This window comes from Vulpes vulpes, chromosome 2 (assembly GCF_048418805.1).
Source record: "Vulpes vulpes isolate BD-2025 chromosome 2, VulVul3, whole genome shotgun sequence".
In the NCBI taxonomy this organism is placed as follows: domain Eukaryota; kingdom Metazoa; phylum Chordata; class Mammalia; order Carnivora; family Canidae; genus Vulpes; species Vulpes vulpes.
In genome coordinates, this window is record NC_132781.1 from 54,108,814 (window position 1) to 54,131,573 (window position 22,760).

Genomic DNA, 22,760 nt, shown 5'->3' on the forward strand with positions numbered 1-22,760 from the left:
GGCGGCGCTGCCGGCGACGAGGCTGGAAGTCGAGGCCCGCGTAGAGCTCCCGGGGGCGGGGGCGGGGGCGGGGGCGGGGGCGGGGGCGCCGGGCCCTGCCCCCGCGGCGTCCGGGGCGGGGAGGGGCGCCCTGTCGCGCCCCGCACCCCGGGCCCGCCCCGCCCCGCCCCGCCCCGCCTCCCTGCGGCCCCGGTGCCCTTCCTGACCCCGTCCCCGCAGTGCATCTGCTTTCCTCTCCGAGCGGCCTGCTCTCCTCCCCTCTCCGCTCTGCCTCCTTCCCCCGACGACGGGGATTCTGTGCCCAGAGGGCCTCGAGCCTCCCGCCCGCCCCTCACGGCGCGCACAGACGGGGACCCCGGCCACAGCACCCCCCAGGCACAGCCCGCAGAGCCCCCGCGCGCGCACAGGCCACAGCGCACAGGCCTAGGAGCACTCGCAGGCCTTCCCTCCCAGCGACCCGGCCCCACATTCGCGGCTGTGTTCCTTGCTTGGGTCCCACCTGCCTCTGGGCGACACTGAACGTGAAGGGAGCACGTGGGGGGGCTGCATGGGATGGGGACCCCCAGGTTCTCTGGCCCCTCCCTCATGGCACCCAGGGTCCTGGGTCCTCTTCACTGGGACACTTCCACTCAGGGCTGGCCACCTGGGATCCAGGCAGCCTCATGTCTGGAAGGACCCAGAAAGCGGCCCTGGTGGCTTCTGTTCTCCTGTCACCCCGGACCCACCCGTAGGAGGGTGCAGCATGGCAATTGTATCCCTGCCCCCACTCATCCCAGTCCTCCCAGTTCTGGTCTGCCATCTCACCTGGAATAATCACACCCTCAGGTCCCATGCCATCCCCGCACCATGACCCTGTCCTGGGCGGTGTGCAGACCTGTGCCAGGCCGGGTGGGGCCTGGGTCTAGCTGGTGGGTGGCAGACTGGGAGGAATGACTCTACCCAGGGCAGAAGGCAGTGATGGAGAGGCAGGAAAATCACTGCTCCTTTCCCCTGAATGCTCCCTCCCTCCCTGGTTGGAGCCCTCCACCCTGTGAGAGCATCTCCTGAGCACCATTTGCTGATAAGGACTCCAAGGCCCAGAGAGGTTAGGGGGTCCTGCTCTGGCTGGCACAGGCGTGGGAGCTGGAGCTGAGGCGAGGCCCTCAGCTGTCCTACCCCAGCGCCCAGCCTCCAGCTCTTCTCTCGAGCTACTCTTAGTACAACCATTCCTTGTGGGGGTGGAGAACCAAGGCTAACCAAGGCCCAGAGAGGCTAAGCTCTTGGCCAAGGTCACACAGACTAAGTGTTGGCCAGGAGACTGACCCCAACATGCAACTCCCCATGTCAACCGCTGAAAACCTTGCCATGTGGGCTCCCTCTCCTCAAACCCCAAAATGGGGTGATCTGGAGGACCGTCCCTTCCTTGGTATCTATACTCTAGCACAAGGAGCACCAGGGCAAACCGAGCAAGGTCGGGGAAGAGAGAGATTTGTTCAGAGCAGATGGAATTTGGGGAGGATGTGAAGACAAGATAAGCCTAAGTGCAATGCAAGAGCCCAAGCCCCCCCCGCCCCCCCCAACAGAGGCAGGGAGCCTCAAGATTTCCCAAGGGAATAGAGCAGGAAAGGCAGTGCTGGGGGCACCCAGAGAGGGGCTCTGTAGCCATGGGGAGCCACTGAAGATGGGAACTGCAGGTGGAGCTCTGGGGACACGAGCTGCCCTGTGGACTCCCACTTTCATTGTGCAGTTTGTTGAGCACCTACCGTGTGCCACACACATGCTGGGCCCTGGGCACACAGCAGGCACCTGCATGACTGACTCTGCTCTCAGGAGGTCACAGTCTGGGGTCTGGTGTAGGATGTGGACTCAAATGGGTGATTCCAGGATGGAGTGGCAAGTGTGAGGGTGGGAGGCCTGGGGATTTGGGGGCACAGAGTGGGAGACCTAAGCCACTGCGCAGGGCAGGGGGTGGACACTGGGACTCTCCAGGGCCATGAGGTGGGGGCATGATGAGACCTGGACAGAGGACAGAAGCCAGGATGGGGGGTGGGGTGACTGCCACAGTCTCTGCAGCCAGGCTGGTGCCACAGTTCCCAACACGGGCAGGGGGCTGGGGCCAGGGGCTCAGGAGGGCTGTTGCCTGGACAGAGGGAAAGGCCGGCGTCCCCCAGCCCAGAGGGGCTGCCCATTGCTCCTCCCAGTCCCTCTGCCTTTGTCTGCCATTATCTAAATCCCCCTCCCCAACATTTCTGCCTCTTTGGGTCCCTTTGTCATTCTCTTCTAAATATGTCCTAAGTGACAGATGGTCTGCATCTTCCAGGGGACCCTGTTGAAGGCCTTCAGAGGCCTCCACGGAGACAGTGCACGCTGCCACCTCCAGGGAGCCCCGTGTAAGCCTCAGCGTCCCCTATAAACAGCCTCAGGAAGCAGGGGCGACTGGTGGTCAGCCGCTGGTGGTCATTGAGCCACTGGGACCCATGGGAACCAGTTTTGGGTGCCAGGCAGAGTCCAACCCAGAAGCAGGGATTTGACCCACCAGGTTGGGCTCTGGAACCCTCCTGAACGGTGCCACTTGGACCCCAAGAGCAGCAACCAGGAGCAGCTTGCCTGCCATCTCCCATCACAAGGCACAGGGGACCACTAATGACTCACTCACCAGGGTTTCCTTGGTTTATTGTCTGCACCTGGCAGCTCTGGGGACTGCGGTGACACCCCCAAGTGCCCAGGGAGCCCCCCACTGGGCTCTGGGCAGACTTCCAGCTCTCCTGGCTACAGAGCCAGCAAACCCCCCAAAGAATCTTCTACAGGAACCTGCTGGCTCAGGTACTTCATAGGCACCCTGAGGACCCAGTCTGTGTCCCCCAGGGGAGGATGCCTCCCCAGGTCGGCTCACAGGTGACTTCCACCAGCCACAAGCTTTCTGTAATATTAACCAGGGCGAGCAGGAGTCCACAGGAGCTTAGAGTGCAGCCAGGAATCACCGAGGAGTAACAATGGACATGACTGAGCCGGAGCCATGTGCATATGGGGTCTAAAGACTGCCAGTTTTAGAACTGACTTCTCCACGAAGGAGGGCACAACTCTGTGATGAAGGAGGCACCACCCCTAGCCCAATATGCCCTATAAAGAAACCAGGGCACAGAGGGTAAGTCACTTTCCCAGGGTCACACAGCTAAGCCCCAGAGAAGAAACCAGTGGTAAGTGCTGTGATGGGGGCAAGCACAGGCAGGTGTGCCGGGAGCACAGGGGGCAGATGCCTCCTCTGAGGCTGAGCTTTCCTCCTCCTGGAAGCTGGCTCAGGTTTCCTCCAGCCGAGAGGGCAGGTCTGTAGCCAATGTACACAGGCTGGCCGTGGCTGGCAAACTTTGCCATTCCTCTGCTCTACTGCTCCTTCCTTCCTTCCTTCCTTCCTTCCTTCCTTCCTTCCTTCCTTCCTTCACAGGACACATTAATTGAGCATCTACTGTGTACCAGACTCTGTCCTGAGTTCTCTGAATAGGGAGCCCATGTCTTGGTGAGGGAGATACAGATGGGGCTGGCTTCACAGAGGTATGGCCCCTGCAGGAGAATACGCCAGGTTTATCAGTCTTCTAGTGTCCTCTTGAAATTCTTAATTTTTTAAAAGACTTTATTTTAGAGAGAGAGAGAATACAAGAGGGGGGAGGGTCAGGGGGAGAAGCAGACACCCCCTCCTAAGTGGGGAGCGCAATGCAGGACTCCATCTGGGGACCTGAGCAGAAGACAGATGCTCAACGGACTGAGACACCCAGGTGCCCAATTCTCAATCAATTTTAAACAAGGGGCCTTGTGTTTTCATTTTGCTCTGGGCCCTGGCAAATTGTGTGGCTGGTCCTGGACACAGATACTAATCTGCACAAATGGTGTATGGGGGGCCCACAGACCGCCTGGGAGAAACGGGTTGGAGACACTTGCAGGTGGACTGGCCTGAAGGCAAGGCCCTGCCTGGCTTGTTTGAAGGCTTGTGAGGAGTTCCAGCTGGCTGGGCCAAGAGACAAGAGACCAGACTGAGGACAGGGGAGCAGATCCCAGGAGATGACACCAAGGAATGGGCTTTGCCGTCACCCCAAATCCCTGTCATGGGTCCCTGGATCCCCCAGAGCAGCTCCTGGGAGTTGGGTCAGCATCAGGCAGGAGTCGGGACCATCAAACCTCCAAAAGGACTTAAAAAAAAATCCACCTGCATGTCTGTACTAGATAATGTCCATGTGTGGCACGGCATTGGCAGACACAAGCCCCAAGCCCCTCCCAGCACCCCCCCACACCCGGCCATGGTCCCTCTCACTTGGTAACCCCATTTCCTGGCACCTTCCAGAGGTATTCTGTGCACATACAAGGAAGTACAGACATGCCTATATTTTAAAAGATTTATTTATTTGGTTGAGAGAGAGGGCACAATCGAGGGTAGGGAGGGGCAGAGGGCGAGGGAGAGAAGGAATCCCAAGCCGACTTCACACTGAGGACGGAGCCCGATGGGGGGCTCGATCTCCTGACCCCCCAGAGATTACAACCTGAGCCAAAACCAAGAGTCTGACACCCAACTGACTCTGCCACCCAGGCGCCCCAACATGCCCATATATTTATTCTGTAATATCAACTGTATGTACATTCTGTATGGTACATGCTAGTTTATTTTATTTTTTAAACTTTAAAAAAGATTTTATTTATTCATGAGAGACAGAGAGAGAGAGGGCAGAGACACAGACAGAGGGAGAAGCAGGCTCCATGCAGTGAGCTTGATGTGGGACTCGATCCCGGGACCCCAGGATCATGCCCTGAGCCAAAGGCAGACACTCAACCACTGAGCCACCCAGGCATCTCACTATTTAACACCTAATATGCTCGCACTTCCCAATCCGAGATCTCATAGAAGGGTCTTTCAAGATCATTCAATTTTATAGATGGAGAGAGTGGGACTGAGTGTCACACAGTAAGTGTGGGTGTTCTGGTCACCCATGCTTGGGAGCTGGCCTTGGCCATACACCCAGGCCTCCCCCACAGCTACTCTCCTGTCCTCATTGCAAGGATTGCCATGAAGGGGGTGCTGTGTCATTCCCATTTCTACAAGGCTCCGAGACCATCTTGGGGTCACACAGCCCAACCCAGATCAGAATCCTTAAAGCCACACTGCCTCCTAGGAGCAGGTTCCTGCTCCCCAGGGCGGCACTGCCAGGTACCATATACTCACAGCCTCCCTGATGCCAGACAGGGAAGCCCCTCACTTCAGTAGGTAAGAATTGGGCAAAGGACCCTTGTAACCGGACAGAGCGACCAGAATAGAGCTGGTGGGAGTTCCAGCAAGGCCTGGAGGGTGAGGCTGGGCAGGATGGCCTACTGGGAGGTAAGGCAAATGAGGATGCCTCCTAGGCCCCAGCACGAGGTCCCTGTCGTCAGGGAGGACTGGCATCACTGGCTTAGTGTGCCTGGGGCTGTGATTCAGCATTTGGGTTCCAAGAGTTATTTTTATTGTGTTTTGTTTATTCAAAGCTTGCCTTTGAAGTCTGTTTTTGAGCCTCCCCATCCTGGAGAAAGGAGCTGGTTTGGGTGCAGTGTTTTCTCAGCCTTAAAAATAATTCCCCTGGAGTTAGGGGCTCAGTGTCCCTGCGCACACATGGCCCCCCATGTGTGGGTGCCAATGGGGGTCTGCAGGACAGCTGAAGGCCCACCTGCCCGGGCTGACAGGCAACAGGCAGCCCCTCAAATGTTGCGTGAAAATGGACCCTCCTGGCACGGGGGAGGCTGTCAATGCTGCCTCAAGGGTGCTCAGCTTTTGAGGGGGTCATGAGACTTTGTGATGACAGCTAAGGACCTTCTCGACTCTGAAAAAACATATCTGCACACAAAGCTTTGTAGTTAATTCAGGAGCTTCTAGAACCTTCTGAGACCCCCTCCCTTCAGTTTAGAGCCTTTTCCTGAAGGAATCTTATTGTCAGCCTTTCAGTAGCTAACATAGAGCACGTACTCTATTTCAAGGGCTATGCTATGGGGTTTCTCAGATTAACTCATTACCTCCACATAATTGGGGCACAGAGAGAGGTTGGGTCACTCACCCAAGGTCACACAGCTCACAAGTGGCTGAGCCAGGATTTAGGCCCAGCCAGTCTGGTCCAGTTTGCACTCCTAACCTAACATCTGCAGATGCGTGCTCACACACACACACACACACACACACACACACACACACACACACACGGTGCCGGACATCTGTGGGTGAGGCCCCGAGAGACACCGGGGTGCAGAGTCCCAGGTTAAGTGCCCAGGCTTGGTGTCTGGCTGAGCAGGGTGACTGGGGTCCAGACCTCTGTGAGGATCAGATGAGGGCCTGGGGCCAGCACAGGCCCCCCCCCCCCCTCGGTGGAGATGCTGTTCCACCAGGGAAGGAAGGGACAGTGTGGGTCCCAGGAGCAGACGCATCATGGCAGTGACTGCTATCCAGCATGGGCCTCTCCTTCCCTTCCTTCTCTCTCCTTCCTCTCTGCCCCTCTTCCTCCCTCTCCCTCCTTCCCCCTTCCCCACCCAGGGACAAAGATAAGACTTGCCCCCACCCCACCCCACTCATCAGCAGTTGGGCATCCTATGGTCCAAACAGCCCAACTGTGTATACAGCACCCTTCTGAGAAGCCCAAACCCAGTCTGGGTAGCCATGGATTCTCCTTGGCAGCTTCCTGTTGGCCCACATTAGCTGAGCCCACAGGCCAGGCAGTTGCCCCATCCTCCTTCCTCCCACGTGGAGGACAGGGCCTTCCAGGCTGGGATTTCCAACATTTGTGGAATTAAGACCCTAATACTATTTTTCAACAGCTTTCAGTGCTTTAATAGAATTGAGGGTAAATCTAACTTGCAAATTTTACCTTTTGATCTCCCTTTTTCTTTCAGGAGCTCAACAGAGCAGGATTTAAAACAGGACTAGAGACAGCTCCCTCCTCTCTCCTGCTCCCAGCCAGGGTTCTCCTAACGTTGGTCACTGTGGGCTGGATTCCTAGTTGTCAGCTTTGACTCCCACTGCTTGCCTCCTCTCCCTCCATCCAGCACTGACTTGGCCTAGGGAGGCTCCTCCGAGCCCCCAGGGTCCTGCCCCCTCTGCCTCCTCCCTGGCTTCTCCATGCTTGTGCCTCTCCCCCTCACTCTTGCAACAGGCTTCCAGCCTCTTTATTCTCCTGAGCCAAACTCCTTCATGCCCCAGGGCCTTTGCACATGCCTTCCCCTCTGCCTGAACTGTGTTTCTCACCAGCTTCACTGACTCCTACTTAAGATCAGGTCTCAGCATGGATGTGTCCTCCTCAGGGAAGCCTTCCTGGATCAGAATTGAATAATGGTAACATTACTAGCACATAAGGAACCATTCTCAGCACATCTCCGAGCTCAGGGAGCGCAGGCACTGAATAGGTTCCAACACACAGCTGGCCACAAAGGAGGCCCTCGATAGATGCTGCTGTGTCTTGTGCCTCAGTTTCCCTGCCCGTAAAACAAGGAGGTGGGTCACACGCCTGCACTTGCCATGTGATGATTTTCTGATGCTCCCTCTGGGTTTCTGGCAAGGATCACACTCATTTCACGGTATTTGACTTCCTTGATTATCTGATTTTCCAGGGAGGAATTTTAAATCTCTGGGTTGGGGTGGCATCTGCCTGATACCCGGGCACCGGTCCCATCCCACCAGCCTGAGTGCACCTGGCATCCTGGGGAGGCCCATTAAAATTGCCCCCTCTTGGCAGACAAGGCCCTGCCCAGAGAAGCCCTTCAAGGGCTCCACAACTGAGCTGCGTGGCCGGTGGGGGTGGGGGTAGGGTGGCGGTGCTAGTGCCCCTCTCGCCACCACAACTATCAAGGCAGGAGCCAGACAGGCCGTGTGCAAAGCCTGACTGTCATTTCCTGGCCGCTGTGGCCCATGCTTCACTTCCCTGTGTCTGAGTCCCTCTGCTGAATAGCCGGCATAGAGCAGCATCCCCCCCACACACCCAGCTGAGGTTCATGGGCTGACTCAGCTGATTCCTGGCCTGGGGCTGACAGACAGTAAGTGCTCTGGGGGCTCTGCTTGTCTCACCCTCCCTCACCTCAGTGGTGGCCAAGCCTCAAGTCCCTGGAGCCAAAAACTAGGTCAACACCTGGCCCTGCTCCTTAGCTGGCTGTGTGACCTCCTGGTGTCTCAGCTTTCAGGTCTGTAAAATGGGGGTGATAGATACACCTTCCTCTTGGGGTGCTGCCAAATCGGTGTCTGCTGTCATTGTTCCCAGCCCGGCCTCACCCCTACTCCATGTCTGTGTTGTGATCAATCTGGTGGGGGGGGGGGGGGGAGCAGGCAGGAACAGTGGAGTGCAGAGGCCACAGAAACCAAGTGCATCCTGGCCACGGAGCCTACCTCTGGCTCCAATTTCCTGGCTGTGTGACCCCGGGGCAAGTCAAGTCCCCTCCCTGAGCCCCAGGCTGTGCAGCTGAGAAAAGAAGTCCTGAGTCAACCACACTGGGAACTGCGGGGACAACGTGTGGCCCCTGTCATTCCTACTGTTGTGACATCAGAAGGCAGAGCCATTTCGCAAGAAGGGATGAGTCTCAAGCCTGAGGAAGGACAAGCGAGGCCCGCTAGGGAGCCGAGGCCAGAGGCGCAGAGGCGGGCAGGGTGGGATCCTGCAGGGGGCTCCGCGGCCGCCCTCCCGCGGCCTGGGCGGAGCAAGGCGCAGGTGCACCCCCGCCAGTCCCGCGTCCCCGCCTGGTGTCAGCCGTCCAGACTTCCCGCGCCTCCCGGAGGGCCCCTCCCCAGAAGGCGTCTCCCGCCCCTCCGCCCCCGCCCCGCCCCCCACCCGCGCCTAGGCTTCCCGGGCCCGGGAGGGTGCCCGAGGCTCGGAGCCGGGCAGGGACCCGCCCGAGGCCCCCCGCCCCCCGGCCCCGCCCGGCCCCGCCCGGCCCGGCGGCGCGGCTCGCGGCCCTGCGCGGACTTGCCCAGCAGGGACGTGCGGGGCCCCCGGAGGTGCGCGCCCGCCGCGCCGGGGGATGAAAGGGGAATCCGCCCAAACCTGCCTCCCTCCCGGCTCGCCCGCCCCTTCCGCAACCGGATCTGGCTGGGGGCGCCGGGCTTTGATGTCGGCGCAGCGGCCCCCGCGCCCGGCCGGCTCGGGAGCCTCCGGGAGGCGGACTTGAAAGGGCGCCGCGGCCGTCCATAGCCTTCCCCGGGCCCGCCCGAAGGAGACGGAGAGGAGGCGGGCTGGGGGGGGCACAGAGGTGGGGGGCGCGGGGGGGGCAGGCCCCGCCCAAGGAGCGAGAGGGCGCGTGTCCTCGGCGTTCAAGGCCCTGCCCGTGGGTGCCCTGCCTCCGCCACCCAGTGCCTCGCTAACACCCAGAACCCTGGGCCGCGGACAGAATAACTGTGGTTCCCAGGTATTGCCCCATCCCGGGCCCTGGCATTTAATGTTCCTCCTGCCAGAAACACCCTTCCGGTCTTTGGCTATATGCCTTAGGGTCTGGGCTTCCACTCTTCTTGTGGGCTTTCCCAGAAACCACCCCCCATCCCCTCCCCGGCTCCACGGCCTCAGCGACCCCCATAGGGGCACAGACTCTGGTCATCCGCAACGTGCAGACTCCTAGCCCCAGAGTTCCAGGAGGGCACCCTTGCAGCAGCCTGCCTGGACCTGGGTGGGTAGATGTTGGGGGGGGAAAAGGACAATACCAATCGTGATAATAATAAGCCTTTGGGGCAAGCCAGTGTGAGGGTGGCGGCAGCAAGAATTTAGGCTCCTCGAGGACATCACAGGCTCCTGGCTCCCCAGAGCCTCAGAATACCAAGCTGGGGAGCCCTTCCCCTATCTCCTGCCAGAGCTCTGCCCTCTCTGCACAGGCTCCAGCTGCTGTCTCCGCTCTTGAGATCAGCCACTGACAGCCCCCAGAAAGGCCCGGCCTCTGGATTCCCTGCCCCAGAATCCCATGATGCTCCGCAGCTGCTTGCTCAACCCTGTGCCCAGTCTGGTGATCCAGGCGACCTCTCCCAGTGCAGTGCCAGGGCTCAGGAAAGAGCCTTCCCTTTCCCACCCCTAGGCTACACTCCACCCTAGGACTCTGTTCAACCAAGGTGCCTGGGAGCGTGAGCCGGCCCAAGCACCATCCTTCGGTGGTGGGGAGGCTTCCCTAAGTGAGACACAGGAGCAAATTGGCAGGAATCTCAAGTAAATTGCAATGTCTCAGGAACTAGGTTTTCATACACACAGTCTGCATAACTGGCTGTACGTGCACACAGACCCAAGGGCGGCCGTGAAAGGGGCCTCTAGTGCCTCCCCGGGAGGAGGAGGGGGGTAGAGGGTGGCAGTGATGCAGGGATGAATGTGCTGCCTGCAGGAGCTGCTGCCTGGGTGGGCAAAGCCAGATTTGAGCTTCAGCCTCCCCTCCCCACCTGCTCCAGCTTTTCTAGAGACCTCAGAGCTCAGCCTTCTCCTCCCCAGGGTGTTGGGTATTCTGTCTACAACCCCCTACCACCACTCCCGCTGCCCCCACTCCACCCCATTCTGTTGCCCCCGGGGATCAGCAGGCAGACAGAGAGGGAACAGAGGGCTGGGTGCCCTTGGGGGGCCGCAGGCTGAGAGCTGACCCCCACTCCCCACCCCCCGTCAAGCTCCTCAGCCTGTTGTCTCATGGTTCCTGAAGGGCTGGACTAACCCCCTCCTTCCTTCCTACCTTTAACAAATGTTTGCTGCACACCTACTATGTGCCAGCTTGTGCAAGGATGGATTCATCATGGAATGGGATAAACAGGCCCATAAATCAGGCCACGATGCTGGAACTATAGGAAGCTCAGAGAAAAATCTCGAACCCAGCCACAGACAGCAGGGAAGGCTTCCTGGAGAAAGTGGCTAGGCTTTCTAAAGCCAAGGCTAGGGTGGAGAGGGTGAGTGGTGAGAGGGGCAGGGGCACGGTGAGAGGGCTGGATTGTGTCAGGGGGACAGAGAGGAAGGCTCTGTGGGAGGGAGAAGGACACAGGCGGGGGTGGGGGGAGCACCTGGGGGCTGGGTAGGTGGAACAGGACTTTGCAGGACCTGGGAATCCACAGAATCCAGCCCAGGAGGCCCCACTCTGCCCACTGGCCTAGAACACCCTTTCTTCGGAATACACTCCTCTTATAGAAGAGGAGTAAAGGGCTCTGGCAGCCAGGGCAGCTCAGTCCCCACCTCCTGGCTTGTGACAATAGAGGTCAGAATGGTCATCGCCATCATCATTGCAGTGGGTCACAGCGGACAGACAGATGTGTATTTAGTATTGTTCTTTGAAGTCATTCATTTAATACTCACCACACCTCATGGTAGGGAAACTGAAAGATAGTATTGGCCAGATTAGCTGCCCTGGCCCCCCAGCTGACAAGTAGCAAACCTGGGATTTGAACCTAAGGCCGTCTGGCTCTAGCACTGATATTTCTCTGCATCTCTGCAGCGCTTGCTTACATGGATTTGCTGTAGAAGAACAACTAACCCGACGGAATTTGCTCTTGTCTCCGTGTGCCCCATCAATGGACTGGGTGCCCCCCTCATCTGAGTTCTTCCTCCTGTCCCTGCCTCAGGGCCTGGGCTGTGGCCTCCAGGACTGAGCCTGACCTGATCCAAGGGGACTCTGAGAGGCCACCTCCTGGAGCTTTTGAAGTCACCCATCCTCCAGGCTCCAGACAGATACCCCCAAATCTCCTGGCCCAGCTTCTTGGCCACATATCCAAGATCCCAAGACTTTCCTGGGCAGTGCGAATGTCTGTGACTTTTTCCGTGCCACAGACGACTGGAGCATTTGGTGACACTTTCATACCTTGCCTTGTTTGTAAAAGCATAACAAATACATAGGATTGATTACACAGGAAGCCAATTAACGTGAAATACAGCTATCGGGATTTTTTAAGATCACATTCATGATGTAATAAATGTGCTTCTTTATTAAGCATTAACAAGATACAGCAGCAGGTCTTAAAAGGAGTAGTGAGGAAGGGTCCTGATAAAAGAGATACAGGAAGGTTGGAGTCAGAGAGAGAGAAGTTGGAAGATGCTTTCTTGCTGGCTTTGGAGAAGGAGGAAGGAGCCACAAGCTGAGGACTGTGGGCAGCCTCAAGAAGCTAGAAAAGACAAGGAAACAGATTCTCTTCTAGAGTCCACAAAAGGAACACAGCCCTTCAACACCTTGACTTTGGGACATATGACCTCCAGGCTGAAAGAGAACAAATTTGTGTTGTTTAAGTCACTACAGGGGCACCTGGGTGGCTCAGCAGTTGACCATCTGCCTTCGGCTCAGGTCATGATCCTGGGGTCCTGGGATCGAGTCCCACATCGGGCTCCCCGCAGAGAACCTGCTTTTCTCTCTACCTATGTCTCTGCCTCTCTGTGTGTCTCTCATGAACAAATAAATAAAATCTTAAAAAAAAAAAAAGCCACTACATTTGTGGTCATTTGTTACAGCAGCAATGGGAAACTGATACAGAGTGGCTGTACCACATCTTCTCCAGCTTAGCCAGGTCTTAGCCAGCTCAGAGTTCCAGAAAGAAAAGAAATAATATGAGTAACCCTACTGTATAAACGATTACAGGGCCAAGGGACAGGAATGGGAGCTTCATGAACAGCCTAGTCATCCCAGGGTGCCTATCTGGGACTTTCCATCTCTAGTTTCCCCAGGAAACACACCCCAGCTGTTTGACGGGCTGGACCTTGGGGCAAAGCCTACAAGGCAAGCAGGAGGAACTCCAGCCTGTCCTTCCAAAGCAGAACTGCTGCTTCTCTCTGGGTTGCTCTCTGCCCGGTGGTCACAAGCACAGGCTGGAAGCCAGTTGTCCAGGCGTGGAGTCTCTGCTTTGCTGAGCCATCATGTGTCTCTCTGGGCAAACTCTCCACCTCTCTGACACTCGAGCCTTGGTGTCCTCCTCCGTAAAAGGCAGACACTAGACACAACCTAGCTGTAGGGACTGACAGGGGGCTGTGTTTGTGAAGAGCTCTGCTCAGGGTCGGGCACACAGGTGGATCCCTGTGTGTGTCTGGCTGTGTGGGTACTTGTGAACAGGTACACATGTGAAGGCTGGTACAGGAGTGAGCAGGTGTATACATAGCCTGGATGAGCATTCTGAAATTCACCTTTGACCTATCACTCCCCTGCTCCCTGGCCTCACTTCCCAAGGGAGAAGTTCAAATCTTCACATGGCCTACAAGACCCAGCCCAGTCTAGCTCCTGGCTTGGAACTCCTGCAGCCCCTAAGCCTTTTTTTAAAAAAGATTTTATTTATTTATTCATGAGAGACACAGAGAGAGAAGCAGAGACACAGGCAGAGGGAGAAGCAGGCTCCCTGCAGGGAGCCTGATGTGGGACTCGATCCCAGGACCCCAGGATCACAACCTGAGCCGAAGGCAGATGCTCAACCACTGAGCCACCCATGCGTCCCATGCAGCCCCTAAGCCTTACCCCCAACTTCCCAGTTTGCTCCCCCAAGAACCAACCCTGACCACCTCCTCTCCATTCCTCAAGTGGGCATGGTCCCAAGGGAGTCCAGGCCTTCTATCGTGCTCTTCCTTCTGTCTGGTTCACATTTCCTTTCTCCATCTTATTGACTAGCTCCTATCCAGTCTTTGGGTCTTAGAAAGTTATCACCTTCAAGTAGCCTTCCCTGACTGTCACCCCTGCTGGGGTGACTATCTCTCCCATTTCCCTCCCTGGTCCCTCCCTCCTGTGTCCTCTTCTGGTCTCAGCACGGCCTTGTACAATAATGGCTCATGAGCATCCTTCTTCCCTCTGAGCCCACAGGCATCTGATAGCAGGAACCCAGAATGCTGCGTCCACCCCTGTCACCAGGACCCAGCACAGGGTCCAGCCCAGAACAGGTACTCAAAGCTTTATTGAGTGAATGAAGGAGTGTGCATGTCTGGATGAGTGAGCAGGGAGGCTGCAACCACATACGTGTGCACATGCATGCTTGCCCGACCTGGGAGGGGTAGGCAGCACCAGTGTTCCTGCTGTTACTGATGGAGGAGGAAGGACAGTGATTTGGCCCAGACTGTGCCTTGGAGAGGGCTGGAGCAGGGGGTGACCAGAGTGTGCGGCTCCCTACCCTGGTCCCATCTCCCCTGGGCTGAGTGGACTTACTGAGGTTGCTTGTTGTTGGAGGGGGAGGAGAGCTGAGTGAGCGGGAAGGGGGACCTGCAGGCTGCAGTTTCAGCGCTGACACATTCTCCTTGCTTCCTTCCTGACCTCCCTCTGACCTCCAGCCAGCCTGGGCCCCTCCACTGAACGGGGAAGGGGCAGGAACCTCCAGTGTCCCTAGGGGAAGGTACTTCTGGATGCCCCTCTATGCACCACCATCCACCACACCCTCCCCCCGCCCCCAGCAGCCTCAGGTCTGGGGCCCCAGGAGGACCTGGTCTGGCCAGAGGGCCTGACAAGGCAGGCTCTGTGGGAAGGTGGGGTGAGGGCCTGGCCTGGCCCTCACTGGTGAGGTAGATCACTCCACCTCTCTGACCCTTAATCCTGTCATCTGTACAATGGCCCAACAGCACTTGTTTGTAGCAATGTAGCAATTAATGAGATCATGTTTACAGAAGGCTTGACACAATGTCTGGCAATGGAAAATGCTGGGTAAGTAAAATTTTGTCATCATCATTATCATTTCCCTGTCTCTCCCTCCCCCTCTCTCTCCCCTTCCAGCCCTCAGGACCACACAGGTTTGGCTGGTGTGGCACTGGCACAATAGGACAGATCTGTCTTGCTCACCTGTGTGCTGTCCCCAGCCTCTAGCACAGTGCCTGGCACCCAGTAGGTGCTCAGTAAATGTCAAATGAATGAACCAGCAGAGTCATGTGGAGGCAAGACAGCTCCTCTCTGGGCCTCCATTTCCTCATGTATAAAACTGTGTGTCCATAAACTGGCAATCTCCAAGATCACTCCCACTTTGAAATCAAGACTGGCTGTTTGTGTCACCTCTGTTGCTGAGTCCTGGTCTTTCTTTCTTTCTTTCTTTCTTTCTTTCTTTCTTTCTTTCTTTCTTTCTTTCTTTTTTTTTTTTTTTATATTCATGCCAGCTGTCATTTTCCCAAGGCCTCTTTCACCTGGACACAAGCCAACCTCTCTCTTTTCTACCTGCTTCTGTGCTTTGACCCTCTTCTCCATCACACAGAGCTGGGGCAAGGGTCTTCAAAACACAAATCTCTGCTGAATAAAGATGAGAGCCTTTAAGATGGCTCACTGGACCTTGCCTGGCCCAGCCCTGGGGAGCCCTTTTAACACCTTCCAGAAGCCTCCAGAGCTCCAGGGCACAGGCCTTCTCCTCTTCTCTGACCCTCCCTGTACAGGCCCTTTGCACATGCTGTTCCTTCCCTCTTCATCTGATTAACTGTTACTCATTCTCCAGATCTGCTACTCCCTTCACAGACTGACTTCGTCCCTCCCAGCATTGTTGAGTCAGAAATTTATATATATATATATATATATATATATATATATATATATATATATATATATATTTGAGAGGGAGCAAGAGCAAGTATGAGCAGAGGGGGAGGAAGAAGCAGACTCCCCACCAAGCATGCAGCAATGTGGGACTCACTCCCAGGTGATCATGACCTGAGCTGAAGTCAGCCACTTAATGGACTGAGCCACCCAGATGCCCCGAGTCAGAAAGTTATAGTTGCTAGTGGGATAATTGGGTGTGTTTTCTCCACTAGACCAAGCTCTGGGTTGGGGGGTGGTCAGGCCTGGCTTGGTTCCCCTTTCCATTGATACAATACAACAAAGACCATGGCATGGAGGAGGTGCTCACAGAAGGTTGGTCATGGCCAGTATCCCTCCACCTAGAGCAGGAGTCTTTGAGGGTCTGTGTAGGGCACCCTTTTGCCTGAGGGGCAGGTGGCCACACAGGAATGATTGTGGACTGGGTGGAGGTTCATACTTGTCCTTTGAGGAATGAGAATGCTCCAAAGGGACAAGTGGCAGGCGCGGGAGGTAGGGGGGTGACCTCTGGCTGCTCTGCTGGGTCCCTGCCCTCTGCCCCCAATTACAACCTGCTCTCAGGGAAGGTCCCATGTAAGCCATGACATTTTGGAATAAATTCCATTCTCTGAGTTTGGCCAGGATAAATTCCAGCCCTACCACTCTCTGCTGTGTATCCTGAGGCAGACCCCTGCCCTTCTCTGGGCCTCAAGTCCTAGTGTATGAAATGAAGATGGTACCAGTCTCTGCTACAGGGGGGTGAGAGTCAATGAGACCATCTGTGCACATTTTCCTGGCATGCTGCTCAGGCAGGAGGGGGCTCACAGGCAACAGGGGCACAGGGAGGAGCAGAGTGTGGTCTTCAGGGGGGTACCCCCAAAGCTGCTCTGCAGCTAGTCTGCAGCAGGCATTAGTGAAGGCGGTAGAGAGAGCCTCAGAGTGGCTGCCAAAGGGAGGTGAGAACTGAGTGTGTGTGTGTGTGTGTGCTGTGAGCGAGCTAGCTGGTGAGGAAGAGCCTTCAGAGGAGGGGAGGAAGAGGATGAGCTGGAATAGCTCAGCTCTGCAGCAGCAGTGAAACCAGAGGCCCAGAGGCAGGGAGCTCCAGGAGCCTCTGCAAGAGCAGTGCAATCCAAGCGGGCATGTCTAGGGGGTGCAGGGGGAGAGCCAGGAAGGAAGGAGGGGCTTCTCAAACCTGCCAGAAGTGAGGAGGATTTTTGAGCCAGATGGTCTCACTTCGTTCCTTAGTGTCAAGGGCTGGCACTCTGTCGCCCAAAGATCCCAGTTTGACTTTGGGCTCTCTACTTACTAGCTCTGTGACCCTGGGTGAGTCCTTTGCCTTTTGAAGCCTTAGTTTCTTTGACTATAAAATTGGGGTAATAACAGAACATATGTCTGGCAGGGCAGCTGTAACACGGTAGCACACACTGTGGGTGGAGGTAGGGCTCAAACAACAGAAATTTATTTTTTGGGGGTCTGGAAGGCTGGAAGTACAAGATCAAGGTGTGGGCCAGTTTGGTTTCTTTTGAAGCCTCTCTCCTTGGCCTGTAGACAGTCACCTGTGCCCAGCGTCTTCACATGGTCCTTCCTCTATGTGTGTCTATGTCCTATTTCCTCTTCTTTAAGGACACCAGTCATATTGGATTGGGGCCCATCCTAATGACCTCACTGAACCTTAATTACCTCTTTAAAGACTTTGTGTCCAAATAGAGTCACATTCTGAGGTCTGGGGGTTAAGACTTCACCATATGGATTCCGGGGGGACATGCTTTAGTCCATAATCCCTGTTTTGGTCTGGGTTCCCTGAAAGCAGGCTAAAGGAAGGGCCTGGGAGTTTGTTTGCAAGCATATTCCCAGGAGCAAGAGTGAGGGATGAGGAGGTGGGTAGTGAAACAGGAAAGAGCAGATATAAACATACATTATTGAGCTCATTATTATGGAGGTCTGGGTGGCCAGTCCCCTGGGATTGTCTGAGATTCTTTATGAAGTATGTCTCAGGACCATCTGCCTGAAGAAGAAAAGGGGAGGCTTTTACTCCGTGGTTCCATCTCCACCCTGGATCAAGGGTTGGCCTATAGGGTACTGTATCTGGCCCTGTGTGAGTCCTGAGTGGGTTCCTGGGGCAGGGACGGGTACCCACACGGGACATCCAAAAAGCCCCAGGGCAGAAAGCGAGATGCAGTTTTGAGCCTGAAGCATCATCATGGGCTGTGGCTGCCTCAAGCTGGCCAAAGTCGGCAGGGGCCGTCACCACAGCTGGCCTGGATTAAGGGTTTCAAGTTGTGTGCAAGAGATGTTCAGAGATGTTCATACAGTCTGCCCCTTGCAGCACTCAGCTCTGTCCCTGTCTTCCATGGGGTCCAGGCCTTTAATGCCCCCTTCCTGCTAGCTATCTGCAGGTCCTACAAGACTTTATGCAGACAGTTTGCTGCATCTGGGGTAGATTACCCGGGCCTGAACAGTCACTCCCTTCTTTGCCTGCTGATCTCTGGCACACGGATCCCAAAGTGGTCAAGATGATAGTCACAGCTCTGAGCTCAGTGAGACCCATGCTGTTTGGGGCTTCCTGGCTTCCCCATTTCTGTCTCCCTCCCCTAGCCCAGGTAACCAGGACCTCTGAACTGACAAACCTAAAGCTGCAGGGAGAAGCACAAATCCTATGAGGGAGGGGGAAGCATTGGGACAGAGTGGGCAATCCTGTGACGGCTGCTTAGTTCTGGACTGTGGGTCCAGCTAACAGGGTGCCAGAACACCAAGGCACAAAGAGGCCAAAGAGGCTGCCTAGGTCACCAGGTGGGCCTGAGTCCAGCCTTGACTCCCAATCCAGTGCTCCTACGTCCACACTCCAAGAGAAAATGTGGAGGTCATGGGGAAAGGGAGAGGCTGGGAGAGTTAGGGACCTTATGCCTACTCCCCTCCATGGTGCCTCACATAGAGTTGGTACTTACTAAATACGTGCTGGATGACAACAAAAGTCTGGGTGGGTGGAGGGACGGACAGTTGGACAAGCAGGTGGGCGGGACCTCCGCCCCCCCCCCAATTGTTCCAAGTCCCAGCCAGCCAGCCCTGCCCTCCCCTCCTAAACTAGCCTCATCTGCTTGCTAGCAATCTCCCTTTCAATTCTGCGGAGTCACTGCTCTCAACCCCTTGCCGGCTTGGCGTGCCAGGAATTTGGAGGGAAGAAAGACTGACAGAACCTCAGAGCCTCAGCACCACCTGACCTTGTTCAAGATGAGAAAACGGAAGCAGGGGGAGAGTCCTGAGGTTTGCTCGGCCCTAGAATGTCCCCCTACTCCTCCTCCCTCCAGTAGCCGTGGGCCCCCAGCCCTGCCTGGCTCACCGACCGCTGGGGGGGAAAAAGCCTTAGGACTTCTCGGACAGATTTTGGGAACTAGTTTGCCTTTGTCGGGGTAGGGCGGGGCCGGGTCGTGGGCGGGGCCAAGGCCTGGGGGCGGGGCCGGGCGGTGGGGCCTGGACCGTGGGGCCTGGGCCATGCGCACTGGAAGGATCTGGTCAGCAGATGGGGTTCCTCGAACCCCAACCAGTCATTCCGACTCCTCCTGAAGTTGTGGGAGTTGTACCAACACAGTCCGTGAAGCTCTGGCTTGCCTCAGAGGCCCGGCAAGGCTCCCCAGCATCCCCTGACCCAGCCCACGGGCCGCCGCCCACACCACTCCTTCCTGTCCATGAGTCTCTTCTCTCCGTTCTGGAGCGTCTTATCCTTCTCCAGGGTCTGGAGACAGGACCCAGGAGCCCACCTCAGTGGCACAGCTGGGACAGGTCCCTTCTGACACCGACCCTCCAGGACGCCTTGGCCATCAGAACTCTTGTCTTCTCTCCTCCCTCTGTCTGCACCCCCTTTCTCTCTGGCCCCTCTGGCCTGCACTGTGCCCTCTCTCCCCCCCTCCCCTCACCCTGCTCCATATCTTGCCTTTTCCCTCTCCTCTTTCTCTCCCTCCTCCTGACCACCTTCTTCTAAGAATGCCAAGTCTGCAGGTTTCCCGCGACCTTGAGCAGCCAGCAGGTTGAGAGCAGAGCTGGCAGCTCAGAGCTTTGCAAGGGGGCCTCTCTCCCGATGAAGCCCTGTCCCACTTGCCCTGCTCTATTTTTCTCCATGGCATTTCCCATCTTCTCACTGTTTACTTATCTATTATATTTATCAGCCATCCCCTCATCCTCTTCTGAGAACGTCAGTTCCGCAGGGGCAGCGATTTCTGTCCGTCCGCAACGCCTAGAACAGGCTCGGCGCACAGTAGATGCTCAGTGAGCAAGCGATGACGATTTCCTTCCCACTCGCTCGCTAATGGGAGCTAATGGGGGCCATGGTGTACGGGGCGCCTTCTTGTGCGCTGCCTCACTGCCTCTGATCAACAGCTGTGTGCCCAGGACTCTGTCGGGCCCCTCTGGGAAGATGCGCAAACAGGCTCACAGAGGAAGGGCTCAAGGGGAAGGACGAATCCAAGGTCACCGCGGTGAGCGCTGGACACAGGACTCGAACCCTCGCGCCCGAACCCCGGCGCCGGCGCGCTCAGCCCTGCCTCGGAGCCGCCAGGGGTGGCCGGGGAATACCGAGATGGGGCGGAGTCAGTCCTGCGCCCCCGCCTTTGGCCACCCCCCTACGCGTGGACTGGGGAAACTGAGGCACCCCCACGCCCACCCCGGGCGTCCTCGGATTCGCTGGAAGCCTCCTTCCCAAACCCGAGTCGGCGGGGGAGCCGGCCCGCGCCCCCCTCCCGGGACCCTCCCCGACTCCCCCTCGTCCCGCTCCTCCCAGCCCCCGGCCCGAGGCGGAGCTTAGCCCGCGCCCACCGGGAGCCGGGGAGGGAGAGAAAAATGAGTTTTCCTGCCGCCCGGTGGCGGTGTCAATTGATCGGGCGCGGGCGGGGGCCGCGCGCCGGGCTGGGGGCCTCGCTCGCAGCTGCCGGCGCACAATTATCGGGAAAAAACTGGGGCGGCTGCTGCGGTGAAATTAGTTATCGATCCCTCGGCGGGGCCGCGGGGCCGCGCTCGGCGCTGACGGCTGCACACCCGGGCCGGGCCCGCTGGGCGGGGGGCCGCCCTCCCCCTCCCCCTCCTCCCCTGCCCCTCCCCCTCCCCCCTCCTCCTCCCCCCGCCGCCCTGCTCTCCTCTCCCATTCATCCCGCCGCAGTATCGACCCACGCCGGCAGGCGCGGACAGGCGCCCCCTTCCACTGCCCGCCCCCCGCCCCCCGCCCGCCGGCCCTGCTTCGGGGGAGCCCGCCAGCCCGCCCCGAGGAAGGACGGACGCCAGGGGCGGGGCAGGGTGGCTCCCGCGGAGAGAGGGCAGCAGGCGCCAAGTGTGGGAACCTGTCCTGGCCCGAGAAGACGGGCTTTGGGACCCTGCGGTCTGCGGAGGTGCGTGACCTCTCCGAGCCTCATCTATAAACCGGGTAGTTCCCACATCTCGCTTATTGAGAGGGCGCTTCGAGCAGGTTCAAGAGAAGTGCCTGCGCTTGCCGCTTCTCAGGAGCCTGATGGGGATTTATTTCGTCCTTATACCAGAGTCCCCCCAACGCCTCTAGGAGGGGCGTCATATCCCCATTTTATAGATGAGAAAACTAAGCTCAGAGAGGGGAGAGGCCTCACTCATCTATGGCCATGATGAGCTAGCGGCCCTAGACTCTACAAAGCGAGCTCTCTGAGGGGAGACTGCAGGGGGGTCTTCTCAGTAGGCTGCTGACATATCCCAGAGCCTGGGAAGGAGGAAGGAAGGTCAGGTTAGGGGCCCCCAGCCCCTTGTCTTAGGGCAGCTTGGCCCTGCAGCCTCTAGGGAGGAGGGAAAGAGAGGGGAAGGGAAATGAGGAGGGAAGGGCCTCCCCACCCAGAACTGTCTGGAGGATGCGGAGGATCTGAGTTTTCATCCTGACCCTCCACACACCAGTGAGTGACCTTGGACAAGTCCTTGTCCCTCCCCAGGCCCCCTGCAAAGAGGAGTTAGACCTTGTGCCCCCAAGGCTGCTTTGTGCTAATGCACCTTGCCTCTGCCATCCCTTCCCTGCCTGTCTGCTGCAGCCTCATCCATCCTTCCAGCACATCTCCATTGAGGACCCACTGTGTGCCGGGAACTGTGCCGGGCATAGCACGCCCAGCTGAAAGCAAGACAGCCCCAATCCCTGCTCTCTCAGGGTAAGCTGGGTATTCAGTAAGTCATGACACAGCCACATATGGATACCTGGAGTCCAAAAGGCACTTGGCGGTCCATCAGGAAAAGACCAGTGTGCTTGTGGGCAGGGGAGGAGAGGTGAGGTTGGCAGGGTCAGGCCATGGAGGGCTAGGGATCTAGGAAGGAGGTTTGTCCCCAGTGGAGGGCTCTGAGCAGGGGAATGCCAAGGTCAAGCTCAGTCCCTCACCTGGAAGCCTGACATTCAAAAATCCTGTCTGGGAATCCTGGTTCTGTTCTTGGTCTCTCTGAGTCTCAGTTTCCTCATCTATAAAATAACGGTAATCATCTCCACTGCTGAAGGAGCTATGGGGTTTGGAGCGGGTCGGCCCTGTGTTCAAGTATTTCCTTAAAGTGGGACCTTGGGTGGTATCAACAAGTGGCTCAGTGGAAGGAGCTGGGCAGTATAGGAACTCACAGGCTCTGTTCTCCTTCCTGCTTCTCCACTCCCCCTCATGGAGTGGGGCTCTTCCCTGGCTCCCAAAGTGGGGCTCCAGAGATGTGCTCAAGATCTGAAACAATATCTCCCCTCTGATAGGGGAGGTGGAGGCCCCTTGGCTGGCCACAGGAGCCCTGATCTGATGAAGAGGAGGGGCAGGGCCAGAGGGTGGGGCCTGACTAGATCTTCCTGCCTCTTATCCATGTGCGTTGCTCCCACCCTGGCTAATGTGAGGAGATGAGGGTGGGGTAGCCTGGGGCAAAGGGGTCTGCAGAGCTGAGTATCCCTTTGCTGTCTACAAGGGAAGACAAAGCTCCAGATGGACATGCTGGCCTGTGGGGACTAGGATTGCTTTATGTAAATACCAACTCTCCCTGGCTTCTTGGGAGTGGAGAAATATAGCTTATTTCTTGATTTGGATGTTGGTTATACAAGTGGGTTCACTTTGTAAACATTCAGCTGATCACCTAGGGTGTGCTTCGGTGAGTTCCCAAGAGAAGCAAATCCTCACCATATGACCTGCCTGTGGGTCCAGAGGGAGCACAGCTTTGTGAATACTGCTGAGGGCCCTAGCGCCACCCTCCCCAGGCCTGAAGAGCCCACCTGCAGGTTCTCAGGGTCCCAGGACCACAGATTTGCTCATGCTAGAGGGAGCACCGAGAGAAGACAATGACACCTAAGCATCAAAACTGCCTTCCTGCTAGCCAGGTAAGAAAACTGAGGCACA

The 22,760-nt window shown here is 57.1% G+C and overlaps 2 long non-coding RNA genes across 2 annotated transcripts in view; both read left to right on the plus strand.

The window, feature by feature from the left end:
* The first annotated feature begins 2,933 nt into the window (after positions 1-2,933).
* On the plus strand, positions 2,934-12,381 carry LOC140596061 (uncharacterized). The gene is made up of 2 exons (XR_011998090.1): positions 2,934-3,124; positions 11,407-12,381. It is a non-coding gene; the product is annotated as an uncharacterized lncRNA (long non-coding RNA).
* Positions 12,382-20,819: 8,438 nt separating this feature from the next.
* LOC112927971 (uncharacterized) overlaps positions 20,820-22,760 on the plus strand; it is a 43,918-nt gene continuing 41,977 nt past the window's right edge. The window contains exons 1-2 of the long non-coding RNA XR_011999811.1: positions 20,820-21,560; positions 22,505-22,741. This is a non-coding gene — a long non-coding RNA (uncharacterized lncRNA). The remainder of the gene's footprint in view (positions 21,561-22,504; positions 22,742-22,760) is intronic.